The following is a 12,930-nucleotide window of genomic DNA, read 5'->3' as shown; positions in this document are numbered from 1 at the left end:
TCACTAAAACGTTTACTGTAAACATTGGAATCCCAAAAATATAATTTAAAGGTTAACTACAATAAAATATTTACAACCAGCCGACCTAAGCGGCAAAATAGGATTTAACCTTAGTTCCTCTTTAAACCATCGGTCGTGGTGGTCGAGCAGCTGCATATGTACACATCGTCACCTAAGTTCTCCAACTCAAGGATGATCCAGCTTTCTTTTGCCTTTACCTGTGCCACATAGCACACGTGAGCCGAAACCCAGCAAGAAAACTCAATATGCTCATGAACAGTAATAATTTGTTACTAAATCATAATAGGCATGCCTAGCAGTAATAATCATACCCATGCATGCATGCAAGTCCAAATAATGACTCATGGGCCATGCCCTTTGTATAGATGGCTTATGGGCCTTGCCCTTTGTATAGATGACTATCAAGTCATATTGAGAATAGATGGCTAATGTGTCCATCTTAAAATAGGTGACTAATGGGTCACATACTTGGGCTCTGCATCCTAATCAGATGAGTGACTATGGAGTCACGAACTTGGGCTCTGCACCCTAATCAGATGAGTGACTATGGAGTCACGAACTTGGGCTCTGCACCCTAATCAGATGAGTGACTATGGAGTCACGAACTTGGGCTCTGCACCCTAATCACATGAGTGACTATGGAGTCACAAACTGTGTAGGTGACTAATAAGTCAACCTCTAAGGATATGTTCCCTGTATAGATGACTAATAAGTCCATCTCTAGGGTTTTGTTCCTTAAATAGATAGATAATAAGTCCATCTCTGGGGATCCGCTCCCTAAGCCATGTGACATGTCGGTCACCTTAGCCTTTTGACTCTGGCTCTAAGTAACTAGCCTTTAGACTAGACAAACGCTTTTATTTTCATCGAACTTAAGGTCGATCAAACATTTCATGCTTATGATGACAATGCTTATGTCGATTAGATCTAATATTTTCGGCTTGCGTTAAACACACTAATACCGTTCTTGACTCATAGGTCAATTCCATACGACCAGTGCTTAGTACTACTGTCGAACTTAACTAATAAGTCACAAATTCATAGTCAATACTGACACCATTGCCGATTCTGACTAATAAGTCAATTCCATTCACAGATAAGCAAGACTGCTAAGCATTTAATATGCAATCAATGTCCACATATAGAGCACTCAACATGCCTCATTAATAACCATGCATGTCACATACTAGGTGCAGTTTTCTTATCTCTGGTTCAAGCGCGAAATAATAAAAGAACGGCCCTTTGAGAACGATCAATCCTTTGGTCCCTTAGCGGTCACCTAGTCATAACCAAATATGAAATCTCATTAATAAAATAAATGATAAAAGGTTCATGATCTAAAACCCCGCTCCCAGGACCACTCCCGAGCTCTCGGGACTTCCAAACCATCCAAATGGGGTAGTGGAACCATAACCGAGCCCCCAAAGTCCTCCCAAACCCTAAAAATGGGCCTTGTTGAAAATGACCTAGTGCTGGGGCGCTGCTAGGTAGCGTTGGGGCACTGCCCCAAGTCGGAGAGCACCCTTGCTCTCATCTGCGTAGCGCTGGGGCGCCACTAACAGACCAGAAAAATTCTGATCTTTCTCCCCTGCGATTTCCTCTGAATACCAAGCTTCAAAATCAACCCAAACATCATCTAAACCTATAGTTTAATCCCAAAACTTCATCTATACCTCAACCTCATTAATACCCAAGCAAACTTTCTCAAAAACCTCATTGATTTCCCACAACTAGCATCAAACTATAAACTTTGTAAAAGCTGAACAAAAATAGAGGAAACTTAGGATCAAAGCTTAGAGTATCATTACCTCAAGAACTCAAGGGCTTCCTATCAATCCCCAAAGCAATTCCCTAGCTTAAACTTCTCAAATCCTAGCTTTTCCACCAAAGAAATTCAAAGAAAAGAGAGGGAGAGAGATGATCGAGTGAGTGAGTGAAGAGCCCTTGTTTTTGCCTTAATCTTCTACAGCTTTTTGGTTTTTAAATATAACCCATGGTCAAAAGACCAAAATGCCCCTAGGTCAATCTAATTTCCTTAACAGCCCCCAAGGGCAAAATTGTCCTTTCCCGACTATCCCGTTAATTATAATTAACGTCCTCCAATTCTCGTTATTCCCAATATTCTCAAATACTAATAAATCATATCTCATTACCCTTTAATTCCCGGTAATGAACTAATCATCATATTACCCCGAGACTCACCCCGAGCCCGGTAAATAACCTCATTATGACCAAACTGCTAACTTGCATTCAAAGATCGTCTCATGCCGAATAGCTCGAACAAATTCACATTATAATGTGGCCTCATCATAAATCACCAACATGCATGAAAATATACAAATATGCTCTCAACGGGCCAAATTACCAAAATACCCCTATAATGAAAAGGGGACCCATATGCATGCATTTATCATCATATAATAATATAACTCACATAATAATGCATATAATCATTTAATGGCATAATAAATCAATTATGGCCATCCCGACCTCCTAATAAAGATCCTAAGCCTTATTAGGAAATTTGGGTCATTACAATAAGTTTTTCCAAATCTTTTGAGCTCTGGAACATACTAGAAGGGCATGTGAAATTGTTTCATAAGAGCAAGCACGAGAGGAGCATGCATGAGAGGGAATGATATTCTTCCTAAAAAGTTTAGAGGTTGATGGCAAGGAGTGGTTATATGTTCTCCAGGTGAAATGCTTAACCTTAGGAGGGATTTTTAGGCGCCAAAGAGTTGACCACCATTGTCTAACAAGGGAAGGTTTGAAGAAAATGAAACGGGAGCTTCAGCTGAAAGGGCTAAGTGATAGGCAGATTTAACAGTGAATAAACCTGAGGTAGTTAGGCTCCAAACAAGGCAATCCGGTTTATGAGAGGGGAGAAGCTAGATGGAGAGTATTGCTGGAACCATTTCAGGAGGGAAATAGCCATTCAACTTTTGAGTATCCAAAATCTCAGAATCTGTGATGAAATAAGAAACCAAGGTAGAGGGGAAGTCAACTGAGTTTCATAATGAAGAAGCCTAGTATTAGGAATCCAATAGTCATTAAGGACCTGAACTAAGTTGTTATTTCCAATTTTCCAAATCAAACCTCAGTTGAGTAAATTTCTACCCCACAAGTTACTTTGCCAAGAGAATGAAGGGGAATGACCCTTCTTTGGCTTGGAGGAAACCAGAACTAGAGAAGTTCCTAGCACAAAGAAGTTTTTGAATAAGGGAGTGGGGATTTTTGAGAATATGGCAAGCTTGCTTAGCAAGAATGGCTTAATTAAAGGAGATTAAAGAGTGGAACCCCATACCACCAATTTTTTTTTTTTTTAAAGAACACAGAAATGACCATTCTTTCCAATGAATCTTAGACTCGTTACCCACTCAACCTCACCGAAACTTAGCCATAAGAGACTCAATTTTGCAACATAGGCTAACAAGGAGCCTAAAATAGGACATTGCATAGAAGGGGATGACTTGAATGACTGATTTTAAAATGACCTCTTTACTAGCTCAAGAGAAAGATTTCTTGTTCCAAGAGTTGAGAGAGGAAGAATCATTATCCAAAATAAAACTAAAGACCTCTTTTTTGTATCTACCAAAGCACTGGGGAAGACCTAGGTATTTGGTGATAAAAGGTTTGTTGTCTAGGCCTAGGGTTTGTAAGAGGAAGAGAAATTTAGATTGAGGGGTGTTAGGGGTGAAAAGGATAGAAGGTTTTGAGAAATTAACAAGTTAACTCGTGGCTCAATGGTAAGTCTGAAGTGCATCATTAATGGCCAAAATGGACTGGGAGTCAACAATAGAGAAAATGAGACTATCATTAGCAAAAAGTAAGTGACAAATAGCAGGAGCATTTCTACAAATACAGATTTCATGAAAAATATTTCCTTATTCTTTAATCCTAATGACTGAAGACAGACCCTCTGAACACAAGAGAAAAAGGTAGGGAGAAAGTGAGGCCCCCTCCCTAATACCTCTATTAGGATGAATGCAACCTGAAACTTGACCATTGATGACAAAGCTAATAGAGATAAAAGACAAACAATGCATAATTAAAGAAACAAAAAGATAAGGGAAGTTGAACCTCAACATAATAGACTCTAAAAAGGACCACTCTACCTTGTCAAAAGCTTTGGTCATATCTAGTTTCAAAGCAGCCCAGCCAACATAACCAGTTTTATGATGATTAATAACATGGGTTAATTATTTTGCAATCAAAATGTTTTAAAAAAATGAGTCTATCAGACAAAAAAGCACTTTGGGAATCAGAAATTAAGAATAGTAGGACAAGCTTAAGACGGTTCACTAGCATTCTAGAGATAATTTTATACAAAGTGAAACACAAGCTAATGGGTTTAAAATCTTTAAGTTGGACAGTGTTCTGTTTTTTAGGAATCAAAACTAGCAAGGTGGAATTTATGCTAGAAATATCCTCACCATTATTCAAGAAAGCTAAGACAACCTTAACTAAATCCGGTCCTAGGACATGCCAGTTTTTCTGATAAAAATAAGCAGTAAAACCATCACTACTTGGGGCCTTATCACCTGAAAGCTGAAATAAAGCAAGACGAACCTCTTCCAAAGAGTCAGATTGAGCTTGAGTAATCCTTCTTGTGATCCCTGAAAGGACAAAAGAAACATCCTCCTACGAGACACCTTGAGAAGTAAACAAAGAAGATTAAAAGTTAGTTACAACCTTTCTAATTTGAGAAAAGGATGAGACATAAGAGTCATCCTCAAGCATTAGTTTGTGAATGATGTTAGATTTATTCCTACTAGAAGTAATTCTATGGAAAAAAAAAGTTGTGTTTTTATCTCCAGCATGTAACCAATTCACCCTACAATGTTGTTTTCAATAGAGCTGCTCCTTGTAGAGTAAGGCATCTACTTGAGAGTGTAGAGATTTAAGCTGAACAATATCATCATCATGAAGAGGGGTTTCGGCATTCAACTTGGCAATGGAATTCTGGATCTAGGAGATCCTAAATTTAAATAGATGAAAATGCTTATTACTCCAGGTTTTAAGGGATTTAGTACACTTAATTTGTTTAAGGAGGAACAAATCTAACTCATTATAATTGTAAGGAATGGGGGCCTCTATGGTCCATGACTTAGTTGTTGGATAAGCTTATACATGATCTTTATTTATTTTCATGTATATATAATGTTATCCAAAAAACAGGCACGGATGGCGTGGCAAGTGATTTCTGGACACGTGGTTGACACCTGGCGGAGTTCTGCTAGGGTATCGACCAGTAAAGACATTGCAAGCAAAAAGCAGTTGAAGTTTACCTGCGACCAGTATGATCACAAGTTTCGCGTGTCTCACGATAATCTTATAAAGATCTTAGTCAATCCCAAGATTGACTCCCATGATTTCTTGAGTATCCGATTATTTAGGAAAGAATATCTGTAACAAATTAATGTAATCCCCCTTGAGCCTATAAATAGAGAAAGGTAGCTCAAGGAAGGGACTTTTGGCTTTTGAATTATCTGAGATTAGAGTTATCATATTTTGATATATTGTTTTGTTCTTCAAAAGTTGGTGAAACTCATTGAACCCTAGTTCTTTGATCACTCCTTTGAATTATATATCAATAATAGTTCAAGTGGACGTAGGTTGTTACCAGACCCTGGGGCCAAACCACTATAAACTCTTGTGTTCTTTATTGTTTTTTGTCATCACATTCATTTCAACGTATTTGTCCAAATCAAGCATATTTGACTCCGTGTCAGTTGGCCAAAATCAGGGTCAACATTCTGGTGCTTTCATTGAGAGCTTGATATTGTATCGTTGAAATATCAATGGCGAAAACTACTAAGAAGACTGGACAGGCGGCTGGCGCTGCACCATCTCACCCGCCTCCTCCTCCTCCAAACATGACTGAGGATGAGCCACATTTGGAATTCGAAGAGGAAGAAATGGATTATGAGATGCTGAAGAATACCCTGGGGGTATTGCAGGATGAACTAGCCAATCTAAGGGCCAGCCAGGAAAGTGCTGCCGAAGTCATGGCGCGGCAGCAACAAGAGATTGAACGACAGTGCCTGGAACTGAGTGAAAGGCAGGCAGAGATGGACCGTCGCTAGAGGGAAGCCATGGCAGCCCTCAAAGCAGCCCTACAGCTGGCTAGGAACCAGGCTGCACCTGCATTGCAGCCTGATCAACCTTTGAATGGCCCGCCCCAGAGGGGTCCTAATCCTAGCCCGTTTATCCAGCCCTCGAGCCCACAAAGGCCCGAGCAGCTGCCAGTGCCTCAGGACGATGTCCCGCTAAGGGACCTTGAGGCACAGCCTCTATCCCAAGCTGGTCACGGCAATCCCCCGCAGCAAAGGCAGAATAGGGTCGGGCAGACGCCCCGCGGTCCTAGACGCCATAGGGGCGACGAGCCAAACCCTCCGAGCAGAGGACAGCGTCCTCCTGGTAACAGAAGGAACTCAGAGTCAGGCTCTACGGTCCGAGGCCCCCCACGACATGATAATGCCCGGGGACCTACCGACCAACGTAGGCCACCCTCTAACGCTCGAGAGGTTCCAGCCCGAGAAGGCAACCGAGGGAACAGTCGATCCCACCATAGCCAACCAAGGTTTAGAGATGGCCATGGTTATAACGAGGCCGACTCAGGCAGAGGAAACGCTGGTCGGAGGAATGAAGAAAGAGGTGGGGGCATGAGCCTGCCACCTAGGGATGACCAACCCGAAAGACGGGACGCTAGGGGGCAGCCCAGACAAAATAATGTCTTCAACTGGCTCGAAGCTAGCAAGCAGTGGAGGAGAGACGAGGATTTGAAAGATGTACTTAACGATCGCCAGGAGCGGCACGACGAGTACGTCCCTCGGCACCAGAGGCCCTGGCGATTCCTGGTGCCATACAGGCCCAGATAGATGCCCTCAACCATACAGGCCCTGGCGAGCCAAGGGTAATCGTTATGAACCTCGGTTCACTAACTACACTGCCCTTATTGAATCTCGGGGAGAGGTTTATCAGGCCACAAGTTCTAGTGTGCCTTATAAGAAACCTGCCCCCATTCGAAAGGATATTTCGAGAAGAGATACTACCAAGTTCTGTCGTTATCATAACGACTACGGACATGATACCAACGAATGCAACCAGCTGAAGGATGAGATCGAGTTCCTTATTAGACAAGGACACTTGAGAAGGTATATACGGGCCTCGGGAAATTCCCAACGAGAAGCTCCAGGTGGCAACGAGCAAGCGTCCACACGCCAACGCTCGCCACCTTTGCAGCCTGATCCCGTAACTGGCACATTGTTAACCATCTATGGAGGCCCGCACCTCGCGGGAAACAGTGGAAAGGCCAGAGAACGATATGCTCGGACTCTGCGCCATGACTAGGACATCGAGATGATGACTGTGGAAGACCGCGCACTGAAAAAGGCTCGGTCAGAAGAGGGCGAAATAACCTTCTCTGATAGCGACGCCCAACATGTCCGGTTCCCACATTTCGATCCGCTGGTCGTGGATATCCAAATGGGCAATATGATGGTGAAAATAGTGCTAGTTGACACAGGAAGTTTAGTGAACATCCCGTATAAATCTTCGCTGGAACGCATGAAGTTGTCCGTTAAGGACTTGGAGCCCTGCAACCAAACAATATACGGCTTCTCCGGTGAGGGACTCACCCCAGCGAGGTCAATCAGACTTCCAGTGACAGCAGGTGCAACGCCTGCTACCAGGACATTACTCGCTACTTTCATAGTAGTCGATTGTCCCTCAGCGTACAATGCGGTCATTGGAAGGCCTATACTGGTTGATCTTCGAGTCGTCACCTCAGTATGGCATTTAGCCATGAAATTCTCGACAGACACAGGGGTAGGACGCGTGTTGGGAAATCAGAGGGAGGCCAGGGAGTGCTACAACGCCTCAGTCACGAAGGCAAAGAAGGGAACGTCAAAGAGCACTCCCCCAGAAAGGTTGCAGATGGCTATTGATACACAAGCCCAATCTGGTGATGAAGTCACCAAATAGGGTGTTGCCCAAAGTAAGGATAGAGATTTAGATCCTCGCTTTGGGGATTTTGAGGAAAGTGTTGGACCCGTCGAGGACCTAGAAGAGGTCCAACTTGACGAAAAATACCCGACCAGAGTCGTGAAGGTCGGGAAAAACTTAGAGCCAACCACGAAGCATGCACTGGTGGAGTTTTTGCGGAAGAACCAGGAAGTCTTTGCCTGGTCGCACAAAGACATGGGTGAGATAGATCCTGCAGTTATCAGCCATGTCTTGAACATAGACAAGAGTTTTCCACCCGTGCAACAGAAAAGAAGGCTGCTCGATAAAGATCGGTCAAGAGCCTTAAAAGAAGAAGTCGAAAGGTTAAAGGAGAATGGGTTCATCAGGGTGGCGTTTAATCCATCGTGGGTCTCTAATATAGTGCTAGTTCCCAAGCCTAACGGCAAATGGCGAGCTTGTGTGGATTTCACAGACCTCAATAAAGCTTGCCCGAAGGATTGCTTCCCACTCCCAAGGATCGACCAGCTGGTCGATGCTACTGCAGGACATAAGATCCTCTCCTTCATGAATGCATACTCAGGTTACAATCAAATTAGTATGCATCCCCCTGACGAGGATCACACCAGCTTTCAGACCGATGCGGGATTATACTGTTATAAAGTGATGCCCTTCGGACTGAAAAACGCAGGTGCAACTTACCAGCGATTGGTTAACCACATGTTTAAAGACTCGATCGGAGTAAACATGGAGGTATACGTGGACGACATGCTAGTAAAGTCAAAAAAAGCAGAAGGACATGTGAAGGATATACAAGAGTGTTTCGATGTATTGAACAAGTACCAGATGAAACTAAATCCTCTCAAATGTTCCTTCGGAGTTGGATCAGGGAAATTTTTGGGGTTCATCGTTAATTCAAGAGGAATCGAGGCCAACCCCAACAAAATAAAAGCCCTGATCGACATGAAATTGCCAGAAAAGATCAGGGATGTACACAGTTTAACGAGGAGAATTGCCGCCCTAAGTAGATTCATTTCCAAGTCAACGGATAAATGCGTCCCTTTCTTCAATCTACTTAGAGGCAACAAGAAGCTTGAATGGACAGGAGACTGTGAGCAAGCTTTTCAGGCCTTAAAAGCCCATATGGCACAACCTCCTATTTTATCAAAGCCTATCGAAGGAGAAACTTTGTTCATCTACCTGGCGATCACCGAAGTTGCTGCTAGTGCGGTACTAGTACGAGAGGAAGAAGGCGTACAAAAAGCAGTTTACTACATAAGCAAGAGGCTAATCGGAGCAGAACTAAGGTATCCTCCCATCGAAAGGATAGCTTATTGTTTAATCTTGGCCTCAAGGAAGCTACGTCCTTACTTCCAAGCCCATCCCATTACAGTTTTAACTAACCAGCCTCTTCGGCAAGTCCTCCAAAAACCAGAGGCGGCTGGGCGTTTATTAAAATGGGCAGTCGAACTAGGGCAGTTCGATATTACATATTCACCACGAGCAGCAGTAAAAGGACAAGTCTTGGCTGATCTTATTGTGGAGTTCACTGATCTCCCAGACAACGAGCAGTGCGAAAAGCCTAGTGCGCCGAGCCCCAAGATGAAGCTCCTTCGTGGAAGTTATTCATGGATGGGTCGTCCAACGAATCTCACGCAGAAGCAGGAGTGATTTTGATAACGCCAGAAGGGCATCGATTTCACTGCGCCATTAGGTTCGACTTCACAGCGTCAAATAATGAAGCCGAATACAAAGCACTCCTCGATGGATTAAGAATGGCAAAAGACATGAGTATAAAGGTGCTGGATATTTACAATGATTCACAGCTGGTAGTGAATCAGGTTCTAGGGGAATATCAAGCACGAGGTCTCAAAATGGTGGCCTACTTGAACAAAACTAAAGATCTGTTGGCCTAGTTCAAGAAGTATACCCTCCAGCAAATACCTCGAGATCAGAATTTGAACGCGGATGCCTTAGCCAAACTCGCAAGCGCGAAAGATGCTGACACTTTGAATATTGTGTCAGTAGAAAGATTGAGCGAGCCAAGCATACGAGCAAATGAAACCAGTATGGAAATCTGGATGGGAGACACATGGATGACGCCTTATTTGGAATATCTTACAAATGGTGTACTACCGACAGATAGGAACAAAGCCAGAACTCTTCAAAGGCAGGCTGCTAGGTATATACTGGTCGATGGTGTTCTATACCGAAGGGGATATTCCATGCCACTGCTTAGATGTATTACACCAGAGAAAGCTAAGGAGCTGATGAGAGAAGTACATGAAGGCTTCTGCGGGGATCATGCTGGGGGGCAAAGTTTGGCAAAAAATATTCTAAGGCAGGGCTATTTCTGGCCGACTATGAATGAAGACTCAATGGAGTTTGTGCGAAAATGCGACAAGTGTCAGAGATTTTCCAAAATCCTGCGCGCAGCTTCCAACGAGTTAAAACAAATGCAGAGTCCTTGGCCTTTCGCAGTATGGGGTATAGACTTGATTGGATCCCTGCCAACGGGAAAAGGCAGAGTGAAGTACGCAGTTGTAGCAGTCGACTACTTCACCAAATGGGCCGAAGCTGAGCCACTCGCTACCATAATGACCAAGAAAGTTCTTGACTTTGTCATCAAGAACATTGTTTGGCGATATGGTTTGCCTCAAAAAATTGTCTTAGATAACGGCACCCAGTTTGATAGTGACTTATTCACGGACTTCTGCGAAAGGCACGGGATCATTAAAAGCTTTTCTTCAGTCGCGCATCCACAAGCAAATGGGCAGGTCGAAGCAGTGAATAAAACACTTAAAGATACCCTGAAGAAAAGACTTGAAGACGCTAAAGGAGCATGGCCAGAACAGCTGCCTAAAGTACTCTGGTCGTATAGAACTTCTCATCGAACAGCGACAAGTCATACCCCGTTTTCCTTAACATACGGGTATGAAGCTATGTTACCTGTCGAATTAGATCCCCCCTCACACCGACGCATTACATACGACCAGAGCCAGAATAGCCAACTGATGATGGAGTCCCTAGACTCAATTGAGGAGATACGAGAAAGAGCCCAACTCCGAGTTGCTGCGTACCAGCAAAAGGTCGCTCGGTATTTTAACTCAAAGGTGAAAGAAAGGAAATTCAACGTTGGTGATCTAGTGCTACGACGAGTTTTCTTAAATAACCGCGACCCCACTGCTGGAGTACTCGGACCGAACTGGGAAGGACCATACCAGATTGAAGAAGTCCTTCATCCAGGCACCTACAAACTTGCACGCTTGAATGGAGATCTCATTCCACGCTACTGGAATGGTGAACACCTGCGCAAGTACTACCAATAAACAGTCCTTTTTAAGGAACTAGCTTGTATTAATTTTTACTTTTTACAAGTTTCGAAAAAAGAGTTAGCCACGTTGTATGGCTAATCGCTTATAAGTGTAAGATCTTTTTAAGATCACTCGTAAAGACATGTTTAGTCCATTTTAATACGAGATTATAAGGGACTGTGCGCAGCCAGTCATTCTTGCCAACCTTTGTAAATTTATTTTACAAGTATTTGTTCATTGCGTGTGTTATTTTGCTGTATTACAAGTGTTATGTTTACTATTGAGCTGTAATGTTTGCACAAGTCGTGGTCAAGGCAAGTGACCAAGGACCTAAAGCTCCTCGATCACTTAGGGGGCATATAAGGTACATCGATAGCAAAGCATACCAAAAGGTATGTAAACACATGAACAAAATGAGTGAAAGCATGCTACGGTACTTAGAGTATTTTTCAAAATTTATATTTTGTTAAATCAAGCCAAAGTACTATGCTAAGTTCGGTCATGTGAACAGATGTTATAATAAAAAGAAATATTATAATATCATAAGGCATTCTTTTACACCGCAAGCATCATTGCTTGGATGTAATTGTTTAAAGTAAAAGGAAAAGTTTGCTGCCCTTGCAGCAAATTTAAAAGTAAAATGTTTTGTCTTTACAACACGACCCGTGAGTCGTGTAACTGAAGAAAAATAAAAAAGAAAAAAGAATAAGTTTAAGGAGCAGGAGGGTCTTGCTCAACAGTCTGATTGGTCGCATTCTCAACAACTCCTTCCTCCTCTACCTCAGCGGTCGGCTGAGTGCTTGGGGAAGCAGGAACTCTTGCTATTTCTTCTTCTTCAGCCAAACGAGCAGTGCAGCGGGCCAACTCAGCATTCCTGGCATCTTCTGGAAGGTAGTTAAAGTTGGCACCCCGATTATATTTCCAAAAGTCATAGAAACACCGAAGCATCGCATTCTTGTACCTCTCCAGATTATTGGCATTGGTAAGCTTCAGCTGCTCCACCTGGCTCTCAAAAACAGCTATGGTCTTGTCCTTAGCAAGGAGCTCCTCCTTAAACCTCTTGACTTCACGATATTGGATTCGGCTGGAATCCTGGTAATCGTCCCTCTGCTTCTTCAAAGCTGCCTGAGAAGCTTTAGCCTCCGCCAGCTTTGCCACCACAACATCCTTCTGTTGAGTAACCACCTCCAACTCCCCAGCGTGCCTGGCTTTTGCAGCCTGAAGCTCCTCGGTGGCTTTCACCTGGAACTCCTCGACGGCCTTTGCTCGAGCCTGGTCGATGGTAGCCAGGGCACGGGTGTGAGCGGCAGTTATTGTCAGCATGGCCTGCAGTCAAGGAAATAAAAGTTAGACTATACTACAAAAGGAGAAGTAAAATCCAAGAGGAAAAATACTTACACTGGCCACTTCATTAAGAGCCCTGTTGAGGATCTGGTCAACCCCCATGCTCTCAGCTTCAGCCATTGCATCCCTACAACGGTCGTGCTTCAAGATATGAGCAAGGCGATCTTTAGCTGATCGCAGGGAGTGGTTCGAGAGCTTGGTCCCAGGAAATTCTGCTTGCGGGGTGTGCTCCCTTTGGGCCGCAGGCGGAGGGTTGGCAGCAGGGGCAGCCTCCTTCTCAGCAGGA

This window comes from Humulus lupulus, chromosome 6 (genome assembly GCF_963169125.1).
Source record: "Humulus lupulus chromosome 6, drHumLupu1.1, whole genome shotgun sequence".
In the NCBI taxonomy this organism is placed as follows: Eukaryota; Viridiplantae; Streptophyta; class Magnoliopsida; order Rosales; family Cannabaceae; genus Humulus; species Humulus lupulus.
Note: the sequence above shows the minus strand (reverse complement) of the source record.